The sequence below is a fragment of the Triticum dicoccoides genome, chromosome 2B, assembly GCF_002162155.2.
Source record: "Triticum dicoccoides isolate Atlit2015 ecotype Zavitan chromosome 2B, WEW_v2.0, whole genome shotgun sequence".
Classification (NCBI taxonomy): Eukaryota; Viridiplantae; Streptophyta; class Magnoliopsida; order Poales; family Poaceae; genus Triticum; species Triticum dicoccoides.
In genome coordinates, this window is record NC_041383.1 from 30,941,231 (window position 1) to 30,957,948 (window position 16,718).

The 16,718-nt window shown below is 42.1% G+C and overlaps 1 pseudogene; it reads right to left on the minus strand.

Moving 5' to 3' along the window:
- The window catches only part of LOC119360323, a 130,930-nt pseudogene that overhangs the window by 92,853 nt on the left and 21,359 nt on the right, over positions 1–16,718 (minus strand).

Sequence of the window (16,718 nt, forward strand, 5' to 3'; positions counted from 1 at the left end):
GCCGACGGCTTTGCCGTAGGCATAGGTGAAAATCTATGCCGACGGCAAAGCCGTAGGCATACCTCTGCTGCCAGGAGTAACCAGAAGAAGACACGTGGCAGGGCTATGCCTACGGCAAAGCCGTCGGCATAGATTCATCTATGCCGACGGCTTTGCCGTAGGCATAGCCCTGCCACGTGGCCTTGCATGATTCGTCCCCGTTTTTGACGGCGCCGTCCGTTGCCGTCAGACGAAAAAGACTGCCGACGGCTATACTATGCCGACGGCTGACGCCAGGCCGTCGGCATAGGCCCCTATGCCGACGGCTTTACTATGCCGACGGTCTGACAAGACTACGCTGACGGTATCTACGCCGACGGGTCTATGCCGACGGCAGCCGTAGGCATAGACCTATGCCGACGGCTTGGGGGCCTATGCCGACGGCCCTTGGCCGTAGGCATAGACCGCGAGTCCGGTAGTGCGATGCGATGCCTCCAGACATGCGGGTAGCGTAGCGTCCTTTATATGTTCGATATTGGTTGAAATCAAGATTGGTCCTACCTTGCATTTACGATTTAATTATGCACCATTACCTGCCCCTGTTAAGAAAAGATAAATAAATTGAATGTAGGGAAAGGAGATGCGTGGAGGCCTTCTAAGTACAACAATGATACGTAAATGAACATATCTTTTGGTTGTTGCAAACATGACCGAACAGCAACCGTGATAAGTATTGGTAATCATATATACAAAAAAATATGGCCGAACACGAAAATAAAAATAAATGGAAGTTTAGTGTTCTGCCTTGTGGATTCTACTAAAATGGGGAACACATAAATTACAGATAGTTATTGTTAGGACTAAGGATGCTCTACATAAGTTTTGTAGGAAACGGTTTCTTCATTACAGATAGATTGGCACAATTTGTCTTGGACTTCTAAATAAAATTCGAAAATGCAGTTAAAAGATATTCCCAGCGTCACTGATGAACAGAGTCTGGACATGACTTGATGAACCAAAACTCCACAAAAACAGAAGACTGCTGAAATAAATATCTGTGTTGCCAATTTCACTTGAGCTCATGTTTAGAATCCTCCAAAAATGAAGGAAATGATTCTTTTTCATAAAGAAATTAATAGGTCCCTCTCTAGAACGAAAGGAACTCTTAGAATTAATTTCTGAAGGATATTGGTAATACCAAATACTATATGCTTCGTGTTATCTAGGTAAGAACATGACAATACCAAAATGCATTGAGGCAAGCTCATAGTAGTGGAGATTGCTATGGATTCGCTGACTTAGGGTCACTGACATGTGGGGTCGCAAACCTGATGCCCCACATGACAGTTAACCTAGAGAAATTTTACGGTACATCATACTACCGCTTAGAGTGTGTAGTATTAAGCTAATCCAACGGTAGATGTAAAGGGTATTTTAGTCAACTGTTTTTCCTTTCAATCAGCGATTTCGTTCTACACTCACGACACACGGGACCGATCTTGTTCATATTCCCGTCGTTCCTGCTGTCACCACTCACCAGCCATTCGCCCCCGCCCTCGCTCATCCCCTAGTACAGCAACGGATCTTACCGGCGCACATGCCCCTCGCCTCCCGCTGCGCTGCTCCTCACCACCGCCATGAGCTAGGTTAGGTAACTAGCGCCTACCTGCAGGCTGTAGCTTGCCCAGCCAAGCACATGAACCATGGTCCGTTGTGCTTCAACTATAGAAACGTGAAGTTCGAACAAATCTTGCGCCAGCTAGCCGAGTGCCTCGCTAACCCACATGAGCTAGCTCATGCCTCTATAGTCAGCTGTGCTTCAATTTTTGGGACAGCATGGCCGGACCAATCCGGCCATCCTTTTTTCTGCATGGGAGCAGGGCGAAGCAAGTTGCAGGCCGAGCAGCTAGCTGGGAGGGTTATTGATCCTTGTACCACAGAGAGCTCACATTTGTGCAGGCTCAACCTCGTCAGCGTTTTTGTTGCAGCGACCTTCGGCGCGGTGAGCCAATCGCGGGAGGCACTTTGTCTTGTTGATCGGCTGCCCTCTTGCCGGCCAACTCCGCTGGTCTGCTCGTCACGGGAACGCTGAGAGCCACCAATCTTGTCCCATCTTCCCCCAATAATCCCATCTCGATGAAATTAAACTCTTCCGATTGTGCCCTTTTCGAAACAAATACTGCACGTCTAGTCCAGTAGTATAGATTCATATTAACCTTTAGATCAGCAAAAATGGATGGCTAATATTTATCTGATGTACCGTAAAAGGTCTCACTTAACCTAAGTCATCTGGCGTTGCGTCAGCCACTAGTAGAGGATCGGCCATTAGTCCCGGTTCGTAAGGGCCTTTAATCCCGGTTCAACCACTGGGACTAATAAGTCAGGACTAAAGGCCCCCACCCTTTAGTCCCGGTTGGCCACGACCCGGGACTAAATCCCTTCCACGTGGCCGGCAGCGCGTGATGGGGGCTGGGGACCCTTAGTCCCAGTTGGTGACACCAACCGGGACTACATGTTTAGGGGTTTAGGGTTTTAATACATTTTGTGTTTTCCATTTAATTATTTTTCTTTTTTGTGTTTTAGGGTTTATGGTTTAGTGACTGACATGACAACACCTCCACTGCGACTACAATTGATCTTAGAAAAGAAAGCCTTGGATTTTTGGACTAAGATAGGGAGGATGAAGGTTTGGTCCCTGATGCCCTACTTTTTCTCTCATGCTCTTTTTTGCTGCTGTTGAATCATTGCAATTTCAGATGGTCCAGGGTTTATATGGAAGAACAGATGATCAGGAAAATTTGGTCATTGAGGATCTTCTATTTCCCGGAATTGGTTGATTGCTCCGTACTCTTTTACATTGGAAAAACTCCTGGAGGAGTACTCTTTTTCAAGTACTAAACCAGCGACACTTATTTTGGACAGGAGTATTTGGCAAGAGACCAAACAGGAGAAAGTCTTTGGCATGAACATTTCGGTAGGGCGAGTTGAGACTTGAGAGCACACACCAAGTAGACCCGTATGTATACCATCATTTATGCCGTATATACAAACTGAAACACTGATACACTGATCAATTCGTGTCATCACAGCTCTAGAGATTGAGGGAAATCGTTCATGCATCGATATTCATTTACGCAGATGGCCACTGCCGATCCATGAAAACCGTTCATGCACTGATGGCCACTGCCGATCTTCATCATTTACACCGCGAGCCGACCCTGGACAACACGCGCCGGGCGATGGCTCTGAGGCAGGCTGCTGCACATCCTTGCTCCTCTGTTCTTGGTGGTCTTCTTCGGTTTTCACCATGGAGGCGCTTTCTTGACCTTCCAGGTCCTTGCTGAATTCTTCTGCCACCATGGACTGAACCAATTCTTCCTTGACAATTATGGATTCTCCAGCAAAAGCATTTTCTTGCAGGTCTTTACTCTGTTTTTGGTTGTAAGAATCAGTCTCCAGTTGTATGATTCCTTCTCTAAACAGATTATTTCCACCGAATCGCCATCAATTTCATCAAGAACTAGCTTCAGATTGCCAGATTCCCATTGCCTTATTCGCTGAGAAATGGAAGAATGTGGCTTGCTGACCGGCTCAAGTTTCTTCATTACCGTTGCTGACTGAGGAACAGGATCACACTCCAATCTCTTTTCCTCGATCGTGTCACTACTGAATCCCTTTCTCTCTGGCATGTTAGGCAATAAGGCACGGTTGGCGCGGCCAGCGTGTGTGCGGGCAAGAACTGGTCGAGCCGTGCGCCGGTCGCTGAGCGCGTCGGGTCCGTGGCGAGGTGTATGTTTGGGCGTACGTCTGTAACGTCTGTGCGTGCGTGGTGTGTGTGCGCGCGCATGCATGTGGCGTGTAGGTGCACGAGTACATGCCTGTCTTTGCGTCAAGGTCCGGACGTTGGTTTGGCCACGTCCGAGGATATATAGGTTTGTGTCAAAGCCAGGTTAGTAGCTAGCTCTGAGGTAATGCAGGATGGCGTCCAGGTCAAGCGGAAGAGTGGGCAGCTCACGTTCGAAGACCGGATCGTCAGGGAACCGTACATGGGGTGACCGCTGAGAGCATGGGCGCTAAGTCCCCGTTAGCTAGAAATATGGCTGTAATTGAGTCAGTTGTAACAGTTTTGAGCTTGAAAAAAATCGCTGTTTGGCAGCGAGGCGTTTGTCACCAGAAAATCTAGTGTGTTGTGCTCCTTCTTTCACCTTCGACCGAGCGAGTGCGAGAGAGAGGGGGGTTCGTCCGGCGTTCATGTCGCCGGAGGACTGTTCGGCATATGTCGCCGGAGGGTTTGTACCAACATGGCAAGCTTACACTCTATACATTGTTGATGCATTTCTCTTGCTCTTCCATTTCTGGCATGAATATCTCACTTGGACAGCAATGCTCTAAAGAAGACAAAGAATCTAGAGCCTTCTGCAGATTCTCAGACACTAGATTTTTCTCCTGAATTTCATCCTTGAAGTTGAAGGTATCTTCTTGATAAAATTCCCCATTGCTCAGCAGATCTCTTCTCCAGAGAGAGTCTGCAATGGCGGCTCAACCTCCAGCTCTTGGGTAGCATAAGCATGCAGCAATCTCTTCTCTTCCAAAAGAAAGCAAGGACCACCACAAACATCACACACCTCACCCACGAACACGATCTCGCCAACGCCCGTCGGGCCGAGCACAAAGGAGCAGAGCTGCCCGACCAGACCAAGCCCACCGTCCGGCCGCAACTCGTCGCAGAATCTGATACAAGGATAAGTTCAGTTCAAGGTATTCCATAATGGTCTCATTTCTTTAGCTGTCATAATGGTCTCTTATTCTGATATTTATTTGACTGATATTGTGATCTTCCAAAACATGGACTATTATCTCGTCATTCACCTTGCTCTCATAAAATATACGGAAGGACTGTATGGTTTATTATGTTTCCACTTTGTGTAAATGCAAGTTCAGGGTCAAGGACAAACCCCTTTTTTAGTTGTGCATGAGAAAAACATCCCCGGTATCCTCCCTCCACGTGCCCATATTAGCAATAGATGTTCTATGGCCCACCGTCATTTAGTGGCACACTATGATTGATGCACCATGCATGATTTCAGCATTCCGCTCAGAAGATTCAAGTCATTCAACACAGTTTACACTGTAGAGCCCTTCCTAAGATACCCATATATACCTCACAAGTTCAAGCTTTGTTCTCCAGATTTATTAGAATCATACTATCTTCAAGGTGAGCTAGGAAGAGGAAGAAATATTCTAAGAGTAGTGAGAATGGGAATACGGAGGAAACGCCGAGCTATCTGTCTGCACCTCATGTAACTAGAGGTGGATATTTGTCTCAGTGTTTCCCCATGCCTCCCATTCCTATTGTTCTTAGGTTCTCCTTCCCCTTCCTTTTATCTCACGGAAGTGAGGTCATGCTGAAAACTTAATAAACTTATGTGTGCAAAGCTTAGATCATGAGGCCTTGAGAGTGATCGAGCAGGGAAAGGGAAGCCATGAGTATCTCAGAGCGATGGGTGTGGGAACATGGAGGAAACCCTATACTAGTTGGCCTCTAAATTTAGGGGCCAAGATTATCTCGTGTTTTCCCGATGCCTCCCATGCCTATTTTTCTTAGGTATTCCTTCCTTTTCCTATTTTCTTGCGCAACTATCATAAACAAATGTGCACACTTAGGTTTAGGTGATGGGGACGTGAAGGCAAGTTAGGAAGAGGAAGAAAATGAACATCTAGGACCATTGGGCATGGGAACATGGAGAAAGGCCTAAACTAATGAGTCCAACTACAACTAGGGTCAGAATTTTCCTGATGCCTCTCATGCCTATTGTTCTTAGGTGCTCCTTCCTCTCCCTTATGATCCGCAAAACTAATGCAAAGGGAGTGACAATAGACATCTTCCTGACATAAATTTCAGTTTTCGGGTTTTGCTTGTGTTTTAGTTCTATTGATTTGTTCCTTTCACTGTTTGTTTGGATAACTTATGTTTTTTCTGTTGTATTTGGGCTGCTGTTTTTTGTATACTCGGTGCCCTCTTTTTTTCGATAAAGGGTGGATTTTATTGACTCAAAATGAAGCATCAAGTGGATACAAACACAATGAGCGCACACCCGGCCTCTACACAGCTAGGATGCATACAGCCACTATGAACACACACTCACACAAACAAAACGCCGGCAAATAGCAAAGTCATATATGACCAAAGCTATGCCTAAACGAGAAAAAAGAAATAAAAAACCCAAAACGAACAAATCCGCGGTTGACAAACTACAACTATGACTGTATCCGCACCAACCATCTCTTGACACCACAAAGACAATAGACAATGATGTTCTTCAACAGCAACGCCTTCAAGAAGGGAGCATCGCTCAAGTATCGTCGTCACCGGATCCAACGACCAAAGGCGGGATTCTAGGTTTTCACCCTAAAGAACTAATCCGAGCATATCCGAACAATGCCTCCAACAAGGTAACGACACAAAAGTATCGCCATTGCCAGGTTAACCAACTCGGGTCGGACCTAGGTTTTCACCCCGGTGCTCGTCAAAGTCAATGTTGTGTTGTCCCCGCCACTTTTCCGCAATTTCAACAGGTACATGCATTTTGGCTGGCACCCCTGCACCACCATATCCTCTGCGTCAAGCCGTCGTTTGTAGATTGCATCTTACCACTGAAGACAGACACTGAATCTGAAGAAAGGAATCCTCAGATCTGTTGATGGCCACCATAATCCGCATCCACCACTCCAGGCAGCCCCTCACATCCTACTCACACGCCTCAAGGCGCCACCAGCAGGCGGGCAGCCATGGGCAGGTCGGCAGATGCCAAACCATGCTGAATCAAGGTCCAGTCCAAGGTCAAGCCTACCTGGCCACCAGCCCCTTTATGAGAACGCTGGATGCCCAAGCAAGATCAGCGATGCGGAGGACCGTATGTGGCCACCTCCTATCAGATCTGCGGGTAGGACACCTTAGCCGAAGCCGGGAAGATGACCGACGAGTGTCGATGTGCAACGGAACAGCAGGTACGCAGGACGTCGCGGGAGATGCAGGCCACGAGATCCCGAGCCCAAGGAGCATCGGGCGCTGCAACAAGGAGCCCCGCCACCGCCGTCAGCCGGGCGGGCTTCACCCGCCGACGTCCTCCGGCGGCGGCGCGAGAGGAGGTTGGATAGATGACCGCGGCGCTAGGGTTTGCGGGTCGCCCCCGAGTCGCCTGGGCGTCTTGACATCTTCGTTTAATAAAACATAATTATTTGGGTGTGTGTTCAAGGAAAAGGGCATCCACCATAATGTGCTTGGGCTCCAAAGTTACTCATATCCTTGGTGTCATTTGATTTCTTACAGATAACTTGACTATGATGATTTCACAGAATTTAACCCAAGTTATAAACATGAACTGTGTGGCACATAAGCAAGCTATCATGAAAATGGGGATGGCCAATTAATAATAACTGGTGAAGACAAATAGGAACAACTCACAATACAGAATCAATTCACAACCTTCTCCTTCTGTTCAAAATGCACCCCCTTCCACGCCCTCAGTCTTTGCCCACGACATGTTTTCTAGGCCTCACCGTAGTGGTTACTCCATCATGTTGAGTGGGCGAGTAAGGAGGAATGGGTTCTATTCCACTCGCCCTTGCCTGTTCCCATCCAAAAAAAATCAAAACACTCTTCTCTGACGAAGTCGCCGTTCGTGGCGGCGGTGCCACGAATGTCTTATCGGGGCTTGCTGGCAGTTCGTGGTCTGGAAAGGACACAGGAGCAGGGGTTTAGGCCCAGGACGTGGGATCTACAGATGTCGGGGCGTGGCTGGAGCTAGCATTGCACAAGATGGTGGTATGCCACCTCATGCAGATCTACAGTGGGCCTCGTCATTTGCATTTTAGTCTGTCTCCCACTTCAACCGCCTCAGGCTCTTCATCTTCGCCCTAATGTATGTGTCTCTCGCTCCTATGCTCATGCCCCTGCCACTGTTGTCCATGTGCTCTCACTAGTACCATTTTATCTTTCCATGTCTTAATCATGTGGGGGATTAACTATACCATTATCTCTTAGTCTCAATGCATACAATAATTAGCATACAACGGCAGAATGGTTTACATAACTCTGTGTGTGAAGGATCCATCTACGGTCCAACATTCAGTAAAGCATCAGTTGTTTGCCATTTACATGATTTTGGTATAACAATTTCGTAGTACCTGCTATATTTTCTATGATGAACTTGACAGTTGATGTAGTCGCATTATCAATGATGCGGTATGGCCTAGCGAATGGCACTCTTGTTAGTATATGTAATTTGGATTGGATCTAGGGGATGTTTGTCGGTACATTTGCCATTGATCGATTGCATGTGATTGGTTTACTTGGTTTGAGATTTACGGTTATATGTTGCCAATTTTATGGCCTTGTGTGTATTGCATTGTCGGTTGCCCTTTCTGGTGTCCCTCCCAATGCATCATTTTCACTCACGAATGTCTTAAATCATACATCATTCTTCGTGTAGTCATGTGAGGATATTTTGATTTCGTACAAAATATATTAAATTCATGAACATTTGTTGAATCCGCAAACATATTTATTAATTATTGAGGATTTTCAAGTGCACGAACATTTTTCGAATCTGTTAACAATTTTCAAAGTCACAAATATTTTTTGAATTTGTGAACATTTTAAGGTCGCGATATTTTTCAAAAATCATGAAATTGTCCAAATTAAAGAACATATTTTAACTCGTGGACATCTTTCCAACTTCATGAACATTTCTTAAATCCAATCATTTTTCAATATATCTAAAATGTATGTGAATAAAGTTAATAATATGTTAGGATACGTAAAGAAAAAACAAATGGCATAGGTTGAACAATGATGCGTGAGCATCAAAAGTGGGTTGGCCCAGTACAAAAGGGAATGTCAATTGTGTGTAGGCGATGCCAAGTTAGCGCTCGCTAGAAGCGATACCTAGCACCGCCCAACTCCATAGGGTATGTTCTGAAAATAAGCTCATTTAGGGTTACAGACCAAGCTTCACTCCAACTCTAAGCTCGTTTCAACCATCAGAAGGAATCCAATATGGAAACAAAAATGCACCTATCTTACCTCAATTAAGATCAGATTATCCAAACTACTACTCCCTCTGTAAACTAATATAAGAGCGTTTAGATCATTAAAATAGTGATCTAAACACTCTTATAATAGTTTACAGAGGGAGTACTATATTAGCAAATTAGACATTAAAGAAGGAAGCCGCTCAGCTAAATATGAAATCTTGAGACAAACTAATAATTAGCCTTCAGAGAAGCCTAGAATTGTTGAGCCGTCTATATCAGTGCTTTTAAAATAGAGAACTAACTGATCTAACAAAACCAAGAGCAGAGTGAGCTACTATGTAACAAACAAATATGTACTACATCTAGCCCTGTACTATGGTATGGAACAATAGCATCACTGTACCATATATGCAACTAAAGTCAATGGACACATTGTTCAAAACTGTAGAGGTTCATGTAAATAAGTTCGCATATATATATTCGCACACAAAACGATCATGTGGTACACCATCAGAACTATCGAGAAATTGTGTACACATTGAACCATACGACAACAATATGTAAGTAGAATGTCAATAGGAAAAATATTTTAACTAGCTTTAGATAATTTTCAGTATGTTTGATAGTGAAGATTGCTCAAGTTACTATATCATGCGAAAACTATGTGTCAATACAACTTTCTGACAGCCAAGTGCATACATTACGAAAATAAAACTATGTGTGAATACCACTTTCTCAATGCCGGGTGCATACATTACAAAAATAATGCAATAATCCAATTTTACTCGTTCTTGATCTAGTATCCAATAGTTTAAGCAGTCTGCCAAAAATAAAGCCAACAATGGACCATGTTCACCTGATCACTAAATGAGGCAGAGAATATTAGTAACATATATTTTTCTACAATTACTTTATAACCCGATATGTTCGTTGCTTTGATGAATTCCTTAACGTACGAAAATTTTGGGTTGTCTTCCTTAAACTCAGACACACTTCCACAATTACCCTGTGACTCAAGCAACTAAACCAATGCACCTACCTACTGCATGCTACACAATAGAGTATAGGAGTCGATGATAGTGTGGGCACATAACAGTCAATGTAGGATAGTGTAGCCATGGGTTTGTGACTTCATAAAACACATCCTCTTTATTTTCAGATTATAAGAAGGGTAAGGAAAGGGACCCACTCTCTCGGATTCTTGTTAGGAGTGAGCGGGGAGAGTGGACAACATTACACATCACATGTGTGCAAAAAATTTCCACAATCATCATCGCACTTCACAGCCTGGTTGACAAGGAACCTTCAGCTAACATCCCGTGGATTTTCAGTCTATTCACAAAGGAGCACAATTAATTGATATTTTTATGTTCCAATTCAAAATAACTAAGCGAAGCATGTACCATATATGTTTACTCGGAGTTTAAACACAAGACTTCATTACATTTATTTAAGTAACAAAAGAATAAACATAAACCAAAAAACACAATTCATCCTAAAGTTTATGTGCATACAGGTCGAGGATAAATATCTTGATTTGAGTTGTTCATGCATCTGTTGGACCAACAATTATTTCCTAGACATGCTTAAATTGAAACCCACAAGATGAAATATAAGAGTTTTAATATTCCCAGAGCTTAGCTTTGTCACCACTTCACACATTTTACAAATGATATGTACATGCAACTATGGAAAATGAATATTTGCAGCGCGCTCGTGGAGAAATCTTGGGAGCGCCCAAAAAACATTCATCCTTGCCAGATCAATGTAACCAGGAATGAACTATGCTTTATGAATTGTGTTATTCCTTTGCAACTATGGCAAATGAATATTTATAGTGCTCTCGCGGAGAAATATTGGGTGCGCCCGAACCACATTCATCCATGCTAAGATCAATGTACCCAGGAATGCACTATGCTTTTATGAATTGTGTTGTTACTTTCGGTACCATTCATGGAATATGAATATTTCAGTTTGAATTAGTGAGATGATAGTTGAAAAGTTGTCGAATGTATGCATTCATAACATCAAGGTTTTATTTTATACATGTTCTAATAAGTCAGAATGAGATTTGCACCTGGTATATTATGAGAGAAATACCAAATTAATTTTATTGAGAGGTACGTTTGGATGAACATTCAGAATGCAGCCCTCAAAACCGGGACTTTTTGGGAAGTTAAGTTCTGGACATAGATTAGAGGTGTCCAGTCCTTGGTAAGTAATGGAACGCAAAGTTTCTTTGCAGCCCGAGCTCCATGGTGCAGAAAAGGAGCACTACAAGCCACGCAGATGTTCACTACGAGGAACTATTTCCTAGCGCCGTTGCTGGGGAGCATAGCTCTATTCTATGAGTCACTTGGGATTTATATCTGCTGATCACTATGAGGAACTTGAAAGACGAAAGAACTAAGATTTTTCCCTCAACTACGAGGGGAGGTAAGGAACTGCCATCTAGCTTTGCACTAGATTCTCCTTCTGTTTTGAGTAAGTTTGCGACACCTAAACCTGCTTCTGCTATGAATTCTGATATGTCGCATGTTATTGATGATGCTACTTCTACTATGCATGCTACTTATGATGAAACTACTTCTGTGCTTGATACTACTTTGCCATTAGGTGAATTTCTTGATGAACAACTTGCTAGGGTTAGAGAGAATGAAATTATTGAAGATGAAATTATTGAAGACAGTGCTGATGAAGGTTCTCCCCTAAGTATGAATTGCATGTTGTTCTAGAGGGTTATGTTATGGATGAAGAAACTGCTAGAGATTTTCTTGCTTGCAAAGATAGATCTAATCTTAAGAAGTTATTAGCTAAACTGAAACATAAATCTCTGAATGCTAGAATGAAATATGACCCTGTTTTTGCTACTTCACCTATCTTTGTTACAGATAAGGATTATGAATTCTCTGTCGATCCTGAGATAATTACTTTGGTTGAATCTGATCCTTTTTATGGCAATGAATCTGAAACTGTTGTGCCACATATTACTAAGTTAAACGATATAGCTACCCTGTTCACAAATGATGAGAAGTATCTCTACTATTATAGCCTTAAGATATTTCCATTCTCATTAATGGGTGATGCTAAAACTTGGTTTAATTCTCTTGATCCTGGTTGTGTGTGTAGTGCCCAGGATATGATTTATTACTTCTCTGCTAAATATTTCCCTGCTCATAAGAAACAAGCTGCCTTGGGGAAATATATAATTTTGTGCAAATTGAAGAAGAGAGTCTCCCACAAGCTTGGGGGAGGCTTCTCCGGTTACTTAATGCTTTGCCTGATCATCATCTCAAGAAAAATGAAATACTTGCTATCTTTTATAATGGACTAACTGATGCTTCCAAGGAACACTTGGATAGTTGTGCTGGTTGTGTTTCCAGGGAAAGACCAGTCGATCAAGCTGAATTGCTATTGAATAATATGTTGAGTAATAAAAATAATTGGACTCTTCTTCAGCCAACTCCTAAGCCAATTAAGCCAACTCCTAAGAAAAGGGGTGTTCTATTTCCCTGTCCTGAAGATATGCAAGAGGCAAAGAAATCGATGAAAGAAAAAAGTATTAAAGCTGAAGATGTTAAGAATTTACGTCTTGTTGAAGAAATACATGGTCTTAATAGACCACCTATTGAAGAAACACATTGTCTTGATAACCCGACACGGGTAGTAAAGGTAAATTCTCTCTATAGGTATGATAAAGTTAAAATCCCGTCTACTAAGTTTGCTAGCCAATGTTTGGATGAATTTGATGACTTTATGGCTAGACAAGAAAACTTTAATGCTTATGTTGGTAGAGAATTAAAGAGTAATGCTTACATGATTGGAAACTTGAGTGATTATATGGCTAGAGTTAGAGGTGAACTTAAACTCATTAGTAAATATGCTTCTATGGTTACCACTCAAGCAGAACAAGTACTTAAAGCTCAAAGTGATTTCCTCGATGAATTAAATAATAAACATGATTTTGCTGTTAGAGTGGCTACTAGAACTGGTAAAATGACTCAGGAACATTTGTATCCTGAAGGCCACCCTAAGAGAATTGAGCAAGATTCTCAGAGAAATAATGTAGATGCACCTAGTCCTCCTAAATAGAAGAAAAAGAAAAATGATAGGACTTTGCAAGCTTCTAGTGAACCTGTTGTAGACACACCTAGGAATCCCAATGATATTTCTATTTCTGATGCTGAAACACAATCTGGTGATGAACATGAACCTAATGATAATGTTAATGATAATGTTCATGTTGATGCTCGACCTAGCAATAATAATGATGTAGAGATTGAACCTGCTGTTGATCTTGATAACCCACAATCAAAGAATCAACGCTATGATAAGAGAACTTTGTTGCTAGGAAGCACGGTAAAGAAAGAGAACCATGGGTTCAGAAACCCATGCCTTTGCCTCCTAAGCCATCCAAGAAAAAGGATGAGGAGGATTTTGAGCGCTTTGCTGAAATGATTAGACCTATCTTCTTACGTATGCGCTTAACTGATATGCTTAAAGAAAATCCTTATGCTAAATACATGAAAGATATCATTACAAATAGAAGGAAGATACCTGAAGCTGAAATTTCCACCATGCTTGCTAATTATACGTTTAAGGGTGGAATACCAAAGAAACTTGGAGATCCAGGAGTACCAACTATACCATGCTCCATTAAAATAAACTATGTTAAAACTGCTTTATGTGATCTTGGAGCCGGTGTTAGTGTTATGCCTCTCTCTTTATATCATAGACTTGAATTGAATAAGTTGACACCTACTGAAATATCTTTGCAAATGGCTGATAAATCAACTGTTATACCTATCGGTATTTGTGAGGATGTGCCTGTTGTGGTTGCAAATGTCACTATCTTAACAGACTTTGTTATTCTTGATATTCCCGAGGATGATAGTATGTTGATTATCCTTGGTAGACCCTTTTTGAATACCGCAGGGGCTGTTATTGTTTGCAACAAAGGCAATGTCACTTTTCATGTTAATGGTAATGAGCATACGGTACACTTTCCGAGGAAATAACCTCAAGTTCATAGCATCAATTCTATTGGAAAAATTCCAACTATCATTATTGGAGGTTTTGAATTTTCTCTCCCTACTGTCAAGAAGAAATATGATATTCTTATTACTGGGGATGTTCATATCCCCGTTGAGGTAACCTAGTGTTATTCGAAATTTCTCCGGTACATGTTATTCGGAATGAGTTTGTTAACAAGACTTCATCAACCTTGTTAGTGGATTCCTTTTGATGAGCATGAGATGAATGAAATTAGAAGGCACAACCCTCTGTACCCTCCTTTTACTTTCTGTTATTTAGAGTAAATAAAGTAAAAATAGTATTTTCTGTATGTTTTCTGAATTATCCATGCAATAAAAAAATACCCAAAAATAAAAGTTCTCCAAATGCCCTACCAATTTAGTATGCTTTTTTCTGAAATATTTAAGAATATTTGGCACTGAGAACATAGCAGGGGGAGCAAGCACCTGGCCACGAGGGTCCAGGGCGCGCCCACCCCTACAGGGCACGCCCCTGCCTCGTGGGCCCATGGTAGCCCCCTCCACTTATTCCTGCACCCACACACTTCATCTTCCTCCCAAAAAAATCACCATCCAGCTCAAGCACGAGCTCTAGCTCATTTTGCTGCGATTTTAGATCTCCTTGCTCAAAGCTCCATTCATAAAACTGCTTTGGGAGATTGTTCCTTGGCTCTAGGCACTTGGGAGAGTAGTCATGATCCATGGGCATAGACCAACTTAGGTCAAAATCCTAAGCTTGGGGGAGTACGTATTTCTCACCGACATTACATTCATGATTCACACACTCATTCTAGTTGTCGGTGCTCATACTTTTTCATTGTACTATCCATGCTAGTTTAATTTCTTTTTCTATCTTTCTTCTTGTGTGTCTGTTAAATCTTAAGAAAAACCAAAAAAAATAGTTAGTTTAATTTCCATGCTTGTAGTAGTAATTAAAAGAAAACCCAAAAAGATTTCTCGTTCTTCTTTTGCTTGTTGGGAGCTTTCCTGTGTAAATAGTTTTATTTCCTTTCTTTCCTTTGGGGGTGGAGAGGAGAAGACCATAATGAAAATGCTTAGTAGCTCTCATATGCATGATTGTTGATTTAACCAACAGCCCATATTACTTTGTCTTCTCCCTTGAATTGAATGCTTGCAGATTCTAGCTTAGTCCAATGCACGTGCACTATTATTATTATACACACCGCTTGGTCGTGCAAGTGAAAGGCAATAGTGACGATATATGATGGACTGATTGAGATGAGAGAAGCTGGTATGAACTCGACCTCTCTTGTTTTTGTAAATATGATTAGTTCATCGTTCCTGATTCAGCTTATTATGAATAAACATGTTTGCAATGACAATTAGAGATTATAGTTGCTTATGACATGCTTAATTAGCTAGGAGTTTATAATGGTTTACCTTACGTGCCAACATGCTATTAAAATGGTTGTGATGTGGTATGATAGGGTGGTATCCTCCTTTGAATGATTCGAGTGACTTGACTTGGCACATGTTCACGCATGTAGTTGAAACAAAATCAACATAGCATTCACGATATATATGTTCATGGTGGATTATATCCTACTCATGCTTGCACTCAATGTTGATTAATTTTAATGCATGTTAATGACTATTGTCGCTCTCTCAATTGGTCGCTTCCCAGTCTTTTGCTAGCCTTCACCTGTACTAAGTGGGAATATTGCTTGTGCATCCAAACTCAATAAACCCCAAAGTTATTCCATATGAGTCCACCATACCTTCCTCTATGCGGTATTTACCCACCGTTCCAAGTAAATTTGTGTGTGCCAAACTCCAAACCTTCAAATGAAATTCTGTTTTGTATGCTTGAGAAGCTCATGTATCAACTAGGGCTTTCTGTACCTTCCATGCTAGGTGGGTTATTCTCAAGGAGAAGTGGACTCCTCTCCTCATTCACGAGAAAATAGCTGGTAACCGGGATGCCCAGTCCCATGATCAAAAGATCAAATCAAATCAAAATAATAAAACAAAACTCCCCCAGGATTGTTGCTAGTTGGAGGCACCCGTTGTTTTGGGCAAGCCATGGATTGATGCTTGTTGGTGGTGGGGGAGTATAAACTTTACCATTCTGTTTGGGAACCGCCTATAATGTATGTAGCATGGAAGATATCAAGATCTCATAGTTGTTACGTTGACAGTGAAAGTATACCGCTCAAAATGTTATTCATCTCTATTTTAAAATCGAGCTTTGGCACCTCTACAAATCCCTGCTTCCCTCTGCGAAGGGCCTATCTATTTACTTTTATGTTGGGTCATCACCCTCTTATTAAAAAGCACCCATTGGAGAGCATCGCTGTCATTTGCATGCATTACTATTAGGTTATATCGTGTATGACTTGACTGGATCTCTTTTACCATGAATTACAATGTTTAGTCTATCCTTGATCTTTAAAGGTGCTCTGCATTTATTTTATGCGGTCTCAGAAAGGGCTAGTGAGATACCATCTTGTTATATCATATTATGATTGTTTTGAGAAAGTGTTGGCATCCGAGTTTTATTATTATTGATCGCTAGTTGATTATGCCATTGACATGAGTAAACATGAGACCTAAGTGTTATTGTGAATATGGTTAGTTCATAATCTTTGCTGAAAACTTGAATGCTGGCTTTACACATTTACAATAACAAGAGCAAACAAAGTTTGTAAA